Raw genomic sequence first — 12,819 nt, 5'->3', positions numbered from 1 at the left:
TGTGCTAAGTGTTGATATGGCTAAGGCGTTGTAATGCATGCTGGTTCAGATAAAATAAAGGATCCTTCTTCCTAATCTGTGTATACACTCATCCACGCATAAGCGTGTGTATAATGTGGGTTATGTATTTAACATGCACATAGTTCAAAGGAATGAACATTTAGTTAAAATTATAAAACTTAACTCCTAATTCTGGGTATTCCCATAAATAACTAAATGAATTTGTTCACATCATTTAATTTTTTTGAGTCTCAGTTTCCTCATCAGTAAAATGATATAAAAATATCTGCCTTTTATCTTTTATAGTGTCATCATTAAAATGATATAAAAATATCTGCCTTTTATCTTTTATAGTGTCATCATAAAAATCAAATTGGGAGTTCCCACTGTGGCTCAGTGGGTTATGAACCCGACTAGTATCCATGAGTATGTGGATTTGATCCCTGGCCTTGCTCAGTGGATTAAGGATCCGGCATTGCTGTTAGCTGTGGTGCAGATTGCAAACTTGGCTTGGATCTGGTGTTGCTGTGGCTCTGGTGCAGGTCAGCAACTGCAGGTCTGATTTGACCCCTAGCCCGGGAACTTCCATATGCCACAGGTGTGGCCCTAAAAAAAATAAAATAAAAAAATAAAACTGAGGAGTTCCCTGGTGGCCAAGCAGTTAAGGATCTGACATTGTCACTGCTGTGGCTCAGGTCACTGCTGTGGTGTGAGTTCAATCCCTAGCCCCAGAACTTCTGCATGCTGTGGCCGTGGACAAAAAATCAAATTAAGAAGCAGATATGAGCAAGATTTCATAAGTAGAGAGGGTTCTTCAAACACAACCTTTCATTATAAAACATGGCAGAATTTTGCGATAAACTCAATTTAGTTAACAATTTTTGAATGACTAAATAAACTTTTAAACATATGATTAGTAGAAAAGTAAGGGCATGTTACAGATGCCCATAGGTCACTCTCCAAATGTCTACAGGTGCTCCTGAGCAATTTATCCTCTTCTAATTAAGCTTGTTTTGCTTCAATATATGAACAACCAAGAAAAATGATAATTTATCATGGCACTTTGTTCTCCGTTATGTTTAATTATATTAACATTAACTATGTTTAATTATGACTTATTAACACTAATTTTAAAAGCTTATTCTGTCCTGAGAATAAACTAAGAGAATAGGAAAAACATAACCTCCTTGCCGGAGGGGAACATTTCTCCCATTGACACGTTACTTGAGATCATACTATTTAATAACAGCTCCAGTGCTGTTACTAGTACAGTCGCTGAAATGATTCCACCAGCTCCACAGCACTGTAAATATAATAGTTCTTTTGGTTTTTTCAACCCGTGGCATATGGAAGTTCCCAGGCTAGGTGTTGACTCGGAGCCATAGCTGCCAGCCTGCACTGCAGCCACAGCAACGCAGGAAGCGTCAGCAACCTACTCCTACACCACAGCTCACAGCAATGCCAGATCCCTAACCCACTGAGCGAGGGCAGGGATTGAACCCACATCCTCATGGATACCAGTCAAATTCATTTCCGCTGGGCCATGACAAGAACCCCCTATTTGTTTTTTGACGCAGCTCAAATTGACACAGATTCAGCTACTTGTGGGCTAAACAGTGTTTGTGATGGGTTACATTATCGACCTTTTAATACTCTTGTCTCTACGGGAGGATATGTTTCAGGTTCCCTTAATTTTATTTATAAGTGAACTTTGGAAACATATCCATTTGTAATATGCCTATACCCTCATGTAACAATATTGCTCTATCTTTTATTAAAAATGCATTGCATTTAACTACATATGATATGATAATAATTAAAAAACAAAGAATGCTTTTCTAGTATTTCCTTTTCCTATTTAGAAGCATCTAGGTCATTCTCTGCTCTGTGCTTCAGAAGAAGGCTGAGGACAAAAAAAAAAAGATAGATTCAAGAAGGTATTTCCTGGCATTTGGGGATCAGCCGCTCAGGCCTGAATAGAGGAGTGGATGGGGAGGAAGTGAAATGGACTCCGTTCAAAGACAATAAAGCTGATTCAGGGCAGCACCTGATGTTGCAAGAGCCATGCTTCCTGGTTCCTTCTTACCTCCAGACCGGATAACAACCTCCTGGGCCCAGACTGGAAGAGGTGTCGGAAAGGAGATTAGAGGTGAGTAGATGCTGATGATGGTGGGTGTCAAGGCCCTGCCCCTCTGCTTTCAGTGCACCCTGGAGACCCGGTAGGAAAGGGAGGCAGCAGCCATCATGATAGGCTTGGGCTCTGAAGACATCCTTACAGATCTTCCCTCAGCAAGGGCCAGCATCATAGACGAGTGCCTCAGAGCTGGTGCTGGACCCCTACTGACGGGAAAAGGACTCAGCAAAGAGCAGCAGGCACGATGACCAGAGGCCAGAGGGAGCAAGGACAATGTAGCAGATGCCGTGTTGACAGATGACAGCCAGAAATCCACAGCTGCCACACATCCTCCTGTGCCTCATGTGGCTCCGGGAACCTAGGTGGGAGCCTGCATAAATGAGTGGGCAGAAAATCCAAACTGAGTGGGCGAAAGGAGAGCTGGGAATATTTTCCTGCAAACATTAGGAATTAAATGGACATTAGCAAGCAAGGCGGTCTTCATAAACATTCTAACACCCCTCTTAAGAAAGAATATTTTGGTTATAAACCACAGTCTTAGGAATAATTTATTTTGCATTAAAATACATGTTTAAACTTAGGGATTGTATTGATTTTTTGTATAAATCTCTTGAGTAGAAAGTAAATTATAGAATATTATGTACATTTTGATATCTAAATAAAAAGAATAGGAAACAATATGTTATTTTTCATACAAAACCATAAAAATACAGTAAGAATTTACACCAAATTTATTGGAGAAGTTCCTTTGGGGAGGAAGCAAGTGAGACAGGGGTTTCAAGTATAGCTATAATGTTTGTTTTTAGGAAAAATAGTTAAAACATATTAAAATATGTAAAACTCACTCTTATTCTTCCTCGCTTTCAGAATAAGCCTTTAGTAAAAATGCCAGTGTTATCATCTACTAGTTTCTTTTTCCCTCAGTGGCAGTTGATATTGATGACGACAGGGAAGTTCAAGTATCTACAGAAATGTGTTGATGGAGTCCCTGGTGGCTCAGTGGATTAGGAATCTCATGTTATCACTGTGTAGTTCAGGCTGCTGCTGTGACAGGGTTTGATCCCTGGCCTGAGAACTGCATGCCATGGATGTGGCCAAAAAAAAAAAAAAAAAAAGACGAAATGTGCTAGAGCTGCAAAGCTGCCCCCAGCCTGGGGAGGTAAACGCCCTCCGCTGTGGGACACCGAGGCACCTTGCTGAATGCTCCTCAGGAGAGCCACTGAGTGGACACCAGGAGCTGAGTCTTAAATGTTGCTATATAGAGGAGCTCTCTCTGCTGCCTGCCCGTGGACAGACTGCGGCCTTAAAATTCAATATCCTCCACTGCGTGCAGAGGTATGTTAACGTAAATCCACTGGCACTCATTCCAGCAGACAGAATGTCAGATAAAACTTACCAAAAATGCCTTCCCATAGTCACAAAATCATCAACACCGAAGCTGATTGAATTAGGGAAGCTCTGACACGGTGCTTCTTTAAATATTTTACAAAGACGATAATGAAAAGATGACACCTGTTTGGGGGAGATGGATTAATATCTCCCAGTAGGGGAGACCAAAGTTATTTTCAAGTCTCTTTATTGTTATTATTATTTTGTCTTTTGTCTTTTTAGGGCGGCATATGGAGGTTGCCAGGCTAGGTGTCGAACAGGAGCTGTTGCTGCCAGCCTACGCCAGAGCCACAAAACGCCAGATCCAAGCCACGTCTGCGACCTACACCATATGTCACGGCAACATGGGATCCTTAACCCACTGAGAGAGGCCAGGGATCGAACCCGTTCCTAATTGGATTCGTTTCCGCTGCGCCACAACGGGAACTCCTCTTTACTATCTTTAAAGATCATTTTTTCTCATTCAAAAAGTAACAGAAATGAAAACGAAACAAAACATTTCTGCACATGGTACTTAGTATGCATAAACTCACAGAGCAGGAATACACTGGTTCCAACCAGGGTCTGGTTGAGCCTAAGCCCGTGGAAGCTGATACTCTGGGGCGCTGCTGCTGGTGAGGCATCCCCTGCAGCTTGGTCAGTCCTCCCCAGAGGTCTCTGCTTCCAGCCACACATCCCTGCAGCCCAGCTCCATCCTTTCTGCTCTTTGTTCTTGCCCTCCCTCTGAAATTATCCAGCAGCTCTGCACACAGGAAACTTGAGAGGAGCTCAGAGTCTGCCTGGTGCTGTCAGATGTATTGTTTTTAAATCTTCATGCGTTATGTTTTCTAATCACGTTATGTAGATTCCTCAGGACCAGAATCTTAACTTTTCCGTATATGAATCCCTAACTAACAAAGTATCTGTATTCACTAAGTAATCAAAGAAGTTTGTCTATTAATCTGTATTTGTAGTTTCTTGGTCAATAATGAACATCTCTGCTTTTCAGCGACTTCTTTAAATAAGTCATTAAAATGCATCACTCTGGAGCTCCTGTCGTGGCCTAGTAGGAATGAATCTAACTAGTGTCCATGAGGAAGCAGGTGCGGTCCCTAGCCTTGCTCAGTGGGTTAAGGATCCAGCTCTGATGGATAGTCACAGACGTGGCTCTGATCTGGCATAGCTATGGCTGTGGTGTAGGCTGGCAGCTGCAGCTCCGATTCAACCCCTAGCCTGAGAAACTCCATATGCCGTGGGTGTGGTGCTAAAAAGACACACACAAAAAAAATGCATCACTCAGATTTCTATTATTACAACATATTTTCATGTTTAAGTTTTACTCCATAATCAGAAGTTTAATTACAGTAGTCATATTTTTTTTGCAAACCTTCACATCTGCTTCCACATATACATAACAGCCAATCCCTGAATCTAATATGAAAGATAAATTATAATTTTTGAAATTATTAAATATGTCTTTGATTGACTAGTAGGTTCTTTGCCTTCTTTTATTCATGCTGAGGAATCTGAAAATTGACATTATTACTAAAGTGCTGTGTTACATTCTAGTTATTATAATGCAAAGTTGTGATATTACAGAAATGCTAATGAAGAATGAATTCAAGATTTATTGGTTCATTGCATAAACATTAAAATTTTTTTCAAGCTGAGTTTGTAAATCAAAATTAAATTTTTCTCTCCATCAAAAACCACTTTTATTTTCAATAAAACCATTGCCCAAAAGTGCTTTTTACTATTCCTACTAACTGGTGTTAGGGTAGGTTCACTATATGATGCAGAAGATCTGATTATAATTAGGGGACCATGGACCTTTGTGTGCCTGGCTCAATCCAGTTTATACCTATTATCCTGACATAAGTATTAATTGCCCCTCTAAACTGTGTCATTGTTTGGATAGCCCTTCTGGTTATACTACCTATTCTAATCAATTGTGTGTCTTATGCAGATAAAGTAACTTTTACTGGGCTCAATTTCCTATTTTTGTTTATTTTTATTTTATTTTATTTTGTTGCTTTTTAGGGCCTCACCCACAGTGTATGGAAGTTCCCAGGCTAGGGGTCCAATCAGAACTACAGCTCCTGGCCTACCCCACAGCCACAGCAATGCAAGATCAAGCCATGTCTGCAACCTACACCACAGCTCATGGCAACACCAGATCCTTAACCCACCGAGCGAGGCCACGGATTGAACCCACATCCTCGTGAATGCCAGTGGGATTCATTTTCGCTGCACCACAATGGGAACTCATCAATTTCCCACTTTTAAAGTGAGGAGCTCTACCTAGATGATAGGTCAGGGGTCCAGCGCCACCACTGTAACCTGTAAAGAACGTGTGGATAGGTCTGAAGAATGATGTTGCTTATAGTTTCTGAGTTCTTGGGATAACAAATTTCTTCACCAAAGAAATTCACAGAGAGACCCCCTTAAGACAGTTACTTCATATAAAACAAAAATCCAAATTCTGCTCTCTGGTCAGACTCTGGCATGCCAGTGTTTGCTAAGCTCTGTGTGACTCACTCCTCTTGTAGCGTCTTGTCAAGAATGACAAAACCCTCTCAACAATCAACCGTTTTCCTACATAGGTCTTTACGTTAAATAAACTTTACCTCCTCTGTGGACACAGTCTGAGGAGAGAGACAGCTGGGAAAAGCAGGAAGAAACAATACGAACCAATGGTGAGGTTGGTCAAGAAAGATGTGCATTTTCAGCAATAGCCCAAAGTGGGGCCTCTGATGCTTTTTTTTGGGGGGGGGTGCATGTGGAGCTGGACATTGCCTCAGGGGCTGCTTTGGAAGAACACATCTACTGAAAAAAGGATTTCCAACCCGAATGCCCAGGATATTTGAGGTCCTCCAAAGTAATTCAAGAAATCTATAAACTATTTTCGGTGTTTTGAAAATACATGTGGAAAGTCTTCATCAGCTTTACAGCTGTATTAGCTTATCCAGAGGATCAGATTCCTGTGCTCTCAGCCAGCCTTCTGTGCTGGGTGCATTATGATGGGTGCAAGACAGACACGTAACCAGACAAGAAAGCCTAGTTGAGGCAGTTCCGCAACGAAGGACTGCTGACCTCCCTCTATTCATTTTCTGCGAGACGTTTTGATCATAGAAGTCGGAGTACCTATAGTCCAGGTGTTACACGCACCTCCCTTTGAATAGTTCTTAGGCTTGGAAGTTGATGAGGAAGATTATAGGCTTTGCTGAGAGTAACTGAAAGTGCTCTGCAGTGAGAAGGATACAGGCTGCTTCGTTATGCAATTTGCATGCAAGTTCCATAGAGTAGATACTGATGTCAGCTGATAATCCCATCTTCTTCATCCTCTGCTCCATAACTGCCCTTGTGCTCTGGCGGGGACACTGCTCTGTTTGGATGTTCTTCCTTCCAGACACTTAAGATCCTCCTGTGTGTCATGGGCCTTGCTCTGAGCAGTCTCTGCCGCATAGTTGCTCCTGTCTAGAGTTTTTACTGCTAACTGCAGAGAGCTCTTGGATTATTCTTGGCTGCACCCGCAGCATGTGGAAGTTCTCAGTCCAGGGACTGAACCCATGCCATAGCAGTGACCTGAGCCACAGCAATGGTAATGCTGGATCCTTAACTGCTAGGCCATCAGGGAGCTCTGAGAGTTCTGGGATTTTATGAAGGTGTTTTTCTCAAGATGCAGTCACTATATGCAATTTTTTTTCTATTGACTTCCATCCGATTTGCTCTAGAATTTGCTGGGTGCCTGCCTTGCTAATTGCAGAGGTCAGTGTTTCTTACATGGTAAACCTGACCAAGTAGAAGGAGGCCCTGGGCAGGTCATGGGGAATAATGACAGGTAAATGTGACAGGTTTGGAGAGGCCCCAAAGGCCATGCAGGGGTGAGATTTCAAATGCTAGGAGACAGGCCTCACTGACTATTTCTGATTAGGAAAGTGATCAAATAGTGGGAGCCTAAATAAATTAGAGTAGTCTGATTTTCTTGGGCCCTAAGTCAAAGTCATATTTTAAAAAGGATTTTCTATTTAAGCCCCTAACCCCAAGAAGTGAAGTGTTTTCCCAAGTGGCCTACAGAACTGTGGGAGGAGGTATTTACAGGAAGCTCAGGGAAACAGGTTTTGTCATGAAATAGTTTGGGAAATGGCCTCTTAATTTATCCTTTTTGTGACTAAGATTGCACAATAACATTTTAAACAACTTCTGCACTAAAAAGAATCCATTTAATTTTGGTTGCTATGTAACTTCTCAAGCTCACTGGAGAGCAAGGTTTGTGCTTGCATATATGTGTCACTGCACATCAGTCAATGTTCTGCCAAACTCTGACGCATAGGCCTTGTTCAGAAAGAACAGGAAAATTCAGTATAAAAGCCTTTTTAGTACTGAAAAATCTGAAAAGAGGTAATATATGTGTTAAATTCTTGTTAGATATCATCCCCTCGCTCCTCACCACAGAGTAACCCACGTCAGTTATTGAACAGTAGGCGTTCTTTCTCTGGAGCACCATAGTACCTGTTTTAATTTAAGCTTCTTTCCTCTTGCTAATATTCATATACTTTTGAAAGAAAGGATCAATTTATAAAAACCTGTTCCTGTAATAATGAAAATACGTTCCTCTCACTAACTTTTAAGTTTCCTCTTACTGTTCAGTTATCAGTTTGAATCACTTTGGTCACCTTTTTTTGAACTCTCATTAGTTTTCCATTCTCTTCCTTATAATCACTCTAAGGCAGCTTTGAAGTTCATCAGAAAACAAGAAACAAAGGGAATAGAGATGTCCTGGTACAAAGAAGGCAGCTGAGTCATAGCTCCTGAAGCAGAAAACTCCAGGTACTCTGTGTGTGATGGCCCGGGGTGGGGGGCATCTGTGACAGCCCAGGAGGGGTCTGTGATGGCAGAGGGGAGGCTGCCTCACCCAGCGGGGGTCAAAGACCACCGGGAGATGAGACTCCTGCACCTGCCAAGGCGCCCAGGAACTCCAGAATTGCAAAATTACGCCACGGCGACCTGATGGGCACTGAAGCAAACAAACAAAGACGCCTCAGAAATATTACGGGATGCCAGTCAAGATGATAAAGGGACTTAATTGTTCTTCCTTAACAAGAACTCAGAGGAGTTCCCATCGTGGCTCAGTGGTTAACAGATCCGACTAGGAACCATGAGGATGCGGGTTCCATCCCTGGCGTTGCTCAGTGAGTTAAGGATCCGGCATTGCCGGGAGCTGTGTTGTAAGTCACAGATGCGGCTCAGATCCTGTGTTGCTGTGGCTGTGGTGTAGGCCGGCAGCTACAGGTCCAATTGGACCCCTAGCCTGGGAACCTCCATGTGCACCAGGTGCAGCCCTAGAAAAGACAAAAAAAGAAGGAAACAAGAACCCAGAGCCCTGGATCTTGAGTTTACTCCTGCCAGCAGTGGCATTTTAACCCGAGTGGAAGAAAACATTTGTGTCAAATTGTAGTCATGTGTTAATAAGTCTCTCTATAAAGCCTTGAAGGCCTTGTGCCAGTGCTGATCTTCAGTACATATGATTTCACATGATCAGTAGGCAGTTCACACATTCCCTGAGCTTGTTCTGAGGAGGAAGATGCAGTTTATGGAAGCTAAAGACCTGTATCAGGAAACCTAAGTATTTTGTCCATGGCTGTGCCAAGAAATGAAGGGGCTGTTGGGGAAAAGGCAGTGCCTTGGATATTTGCCCTGAGCAGCCACGGGACAAGCAACCCTCTGTGATACAGTGGAAGATTAATAGTGTCCCATCACATGACATTGCCTCTAAATCTCTAACTCAGGGAGATTAGGAAGTTTCCAAAATCCATGACTGAGAACTGGATATTAATTAAACAGAAGGTAAATAATAAATTACCGCTTCAAAGATGCACTTTCTGAGATAGCTGAAAAGCTTAATAATTTATTTTGTACTTTAAGAAGGAAGTTTATTCATTTTGAGATAGTTTTTTCTTAAAGATCTAGGCAATGATAAACCAGAAGAAATAGCTGTGTGGGCATACTTGCTCCAATTTCTGGCTCATACAGCAGGTTCTGATGTGAATTAACACGGGGATGGGGAGAGGCATTGATTTAAAAGCCGGGGAGTCTGGGATCGAGTCCTGGCTCTGTCAGCGACTAGCTCCACGGCCTGATGTACTGTGTGGGACAACCCCCTTCTAGGTCCGTGGTTTTTCTAGGGTCCGTGAAGGGCACTACATGGAAAGTCTCTGGTGCAGCCTATGGCCTTTCTCTTCCTCTAATGAATTCTTTCTGCCTTTACCCACAGATACAGCTTCTTTCCCTCAGTTCTGAGACCTTAGCCCTCCCTAAGCCAGGAAGTGTGCTGGACGAAGGCAGGTGAGAGTGTGGACACCGTTTCCCTGGCAACCTCCTACAGGACACTTGGGGCAAGGAAGTCTATGGGGAATTTGTCCAAGTCCTCGATTTGGTATTCCGGTTGAGCAGACTGGCAGTGGTTTTTAGCCTAAGAACTCTGTCTTCCTGTCCCAGGGGCGCCCTTAGGTTGCAGTGATGGGAAACCTGTGACCCTGTACCATGAAGGAGCTGCCTCAATCAATCCTTAGGGCTTTATTACAGTTTTTAAAGAAATAAGGATGAAATAACCCATGTGGAGATGTCTCTATCAACCATTTTAATTTCTAGAAAAACGGGAGTGTGTGCTGTAGCAGGCTCTCTGTACTCATGGCATAGTCCTTCGACTCTCAGTGTTTCTGGACACTTTGCTCTGCGGCGCTGCAATTCCTCTCGAGCAGGGCAGAGACCCCTTCTCACCCCTTTGGTCTCAGCTGGTCACGTGACTCACTCTGGGCAATGGAGTGTTAGCTGAGCTGGGGAAGCAGGGGCCTCTGCTCCTCTGCAACCCCTTCTCGCTCTGGGTGTGGGCCGGTGCAGAGTGCTTTCATTACATTTATATTCCCATAATAATTCTAGGGTTAAAAGAAAGATCTGTGAGTGTGTGTGTGTGTGTGTGTGTGTCCTAAGAAGCCTTTTGTAAACTAAAAATGGCATAAAGTGAAGAGCAATTACCTGAGGACGCATCTTGCTGACAGATGCACGAGTTAATCGAAATAAAGCACAGCTGCTCACAGGGCAGTTCACAGCTCTGGCAGGCAAAGGGCATGGGAACAGTGGGAGGAGAAGATTGAGTACAGATAACGTAACACAGTGCAGACTTCTAGTTTTCCCAGAAATTAAAATGGTTGCTGGAGTCTATTATCCTTCAACAAAGAAGGCAAGACTGTAAAATAGGAAAAAGACAGTCTCTTCAGCAAGTGATGCTGGAAAGCTGGATAGCTGCCTGTAAATCAGTGAAACTGGAGCACACCCTCACACCATGAAGAAAAATAAGCTCAAAGTGGCTTAAGCACTTAAACATAAGACTAGACACCATCAAACTCCTGGGCAAAACATTCTCTGACATGAGCCATACAAATGTTTTCTTAGGTCAGCCTCCCAAGGCAACAGAAATAAAAACAAAAATAAACCAATGGGACCTACTCAAACTTAAAAGATTTTGCACAGCAAAGGAAACCATTAAAAAAAAGACAACCTACAGAATGGGAGAAAATAGTTTCAAAGTATGCAACTGACAAGGGCTTAATCTCTGAGATACACCAATAACATACAACTTGACAGCAAAAAAAAAAAAAAAAAAAAAAAAAAAAACCAACAACCCTACTGAAAAATGGGCAGAAGATACGAATAGACATTTCTCCAAAGAAGATATGCAGATGGCCAACAGGCACATGAAAAAGTGCTCACATCACTAATGATCAGAGAAATGCAAATCAAAACTACTATGAGGTACCACCTCACACCAGCTGGAACGGCCATCATTAACAAGTCAACAAATAACAACAACAAAAAAGAAGGAGTTCCCATTGTGGCACATCGGAGACAACTTGGAACCATGAGGTTTCGAGTTCGATCCCTGGCCTCGCTCAGTGGGTTAAGGATCCGGCATTGCCATGAGCTGTGGTATAGGTTACAGACGCGGCCCGGATCCCGCATTGCTGTGGCTGTGGTGTAGGCCAGCAGCTACAGCTCTGATTGGACCTCTAGCCTGGGAACCTCCATATGCCATGGGTGTGGCCCTAAAAATACAAAAAGACAAAAAAAAAGCATGTATTCCTATTGGTGTTAAGGCTGTGCCTTTCAGTTCAAGAATTACTGCAGTTTTAACAGTGAGATCATGACTGAGCAGATCATGATGGATTCAGATGTGATTGCCTCCTAAGTCTGTGTATGTTGTCATGGTAACCGCTGAACACCATGCCAGCTTTTCTAACGCTTCTGATGAGCAGTGCCACCTGTTCTCCCGTTATTAGGTATTAGTGTTTTGGGATATTCTGAAGAATCATGAAGTGGAAAACCATTAGGCCTAATCAAAACAAGAGAAAAATATGCATATATTTCAACCACTGCCTTCAGAAAACATTCATTGTCTACACACACTCTGAGCCTCCTTCTGGCACAAATGCAAAGTAGTGCATTTTTTTCTTCCTATTTTATCTAAAATAGATATTATCATGAATACTATATAAGTAAGAAGAACAAGACAAAATAACAGATAACAATATATATATGACAGCTCTAATGACGTAGGATTACTGCCAAAGCTGAAGGTAACTAATGTTTCTTGACTTAAAAATTAAGGCCTCTAGAAAGAGCAGTGGATCTTAAGGCCAAAGAACTAAAATTGAGGCCTGTCCCTGTATTTCCCGGATAGGACTTTGGGCTGATTATTTAACTCTCCCATGGGCTTATTTCTCATCTATAATTGATGATTTTAGTATCTGCCAACTCCCAGGCTGGTCGTGAAGACCAACTGTTATAAACCTTCAAGGCCAGGACCTCCCTAATTCTTCTTTTATTTGCCTCTTACAAACATTAGTAATAAACTTTATCTCTAAAATAAAAGGATTATTTTTAAAATGGCTCAGAGTATCTCTCTAACCCTAAAAGTGAGAGAATGCGTGGCCCTTTGCCTTTCCCATTCTCTTAATGCCTACTTCACATCCTAAGACCACATAAAGCCAGCCAGCTGTGGAGAACCCAGCATTATCCAGGCCCTTCTTGTGCATTACTCTTGTCTGCATTTTACCTTTTTTTTTTGCTTTTTAGGGCCGCACCTATGGCATATGGAGGTTCCCAGGCTAGGGGTCCAATCAGACCTGAAGCTGCTGGCCTACACCACAGCCACAGCAACATAGAATCCAAGCCATGTCTTCAACCTACACCACAGCTCACGGCAATTCCAGATCCTTAACCCACTGAGCAAGTCCAGGGATCAAACCCACATCCTCATG

At 42.6% G+C, this 12,819-nt stretch overlaps 1 long non-coding RNA gene across 1 annotated transcript; it reads left to right on the top strand.

The window, feature by feature from the left end:
- Nucleotides 1-1,862: 1,862 nt before the first annotated feature.
- On the top strand, nt 1,863-12,445 carry LOC110260067 (uncharacterized). The gene is made up of 3 exons (XR_002342891.2): nt 1,863-2,149; nt 8,232-8,332; nt 9,777-12,445. It is a non-coding gene; the product is annotated as an uncharacterized LOC110260067 (long non-coding RNA).
- Nucleotides 12,446-12,819: the final 374 nt, after the last annotated feature.

Source organism: Sus scrofa, chromosome 3 (assembly GCF_054392235.1).
Source record: "Sus scrofa isolate SSC_HxYL_T2T_F1_AM1 chromosome 3, Sscrofa_HxYL_maternal_Yorkshire_Landrace_v2.0, whole genome shotgun sequence".
NCBI lineage: Eukaryota > Metazoa > Chordata > Mammalia > Artiodactyla > Suidae > Sus > Sus scrofa.
Note: the sequence above shows the minus strand (reverse complement) of the source record. Positions and strands in the feature narration are given on the sequence as shown.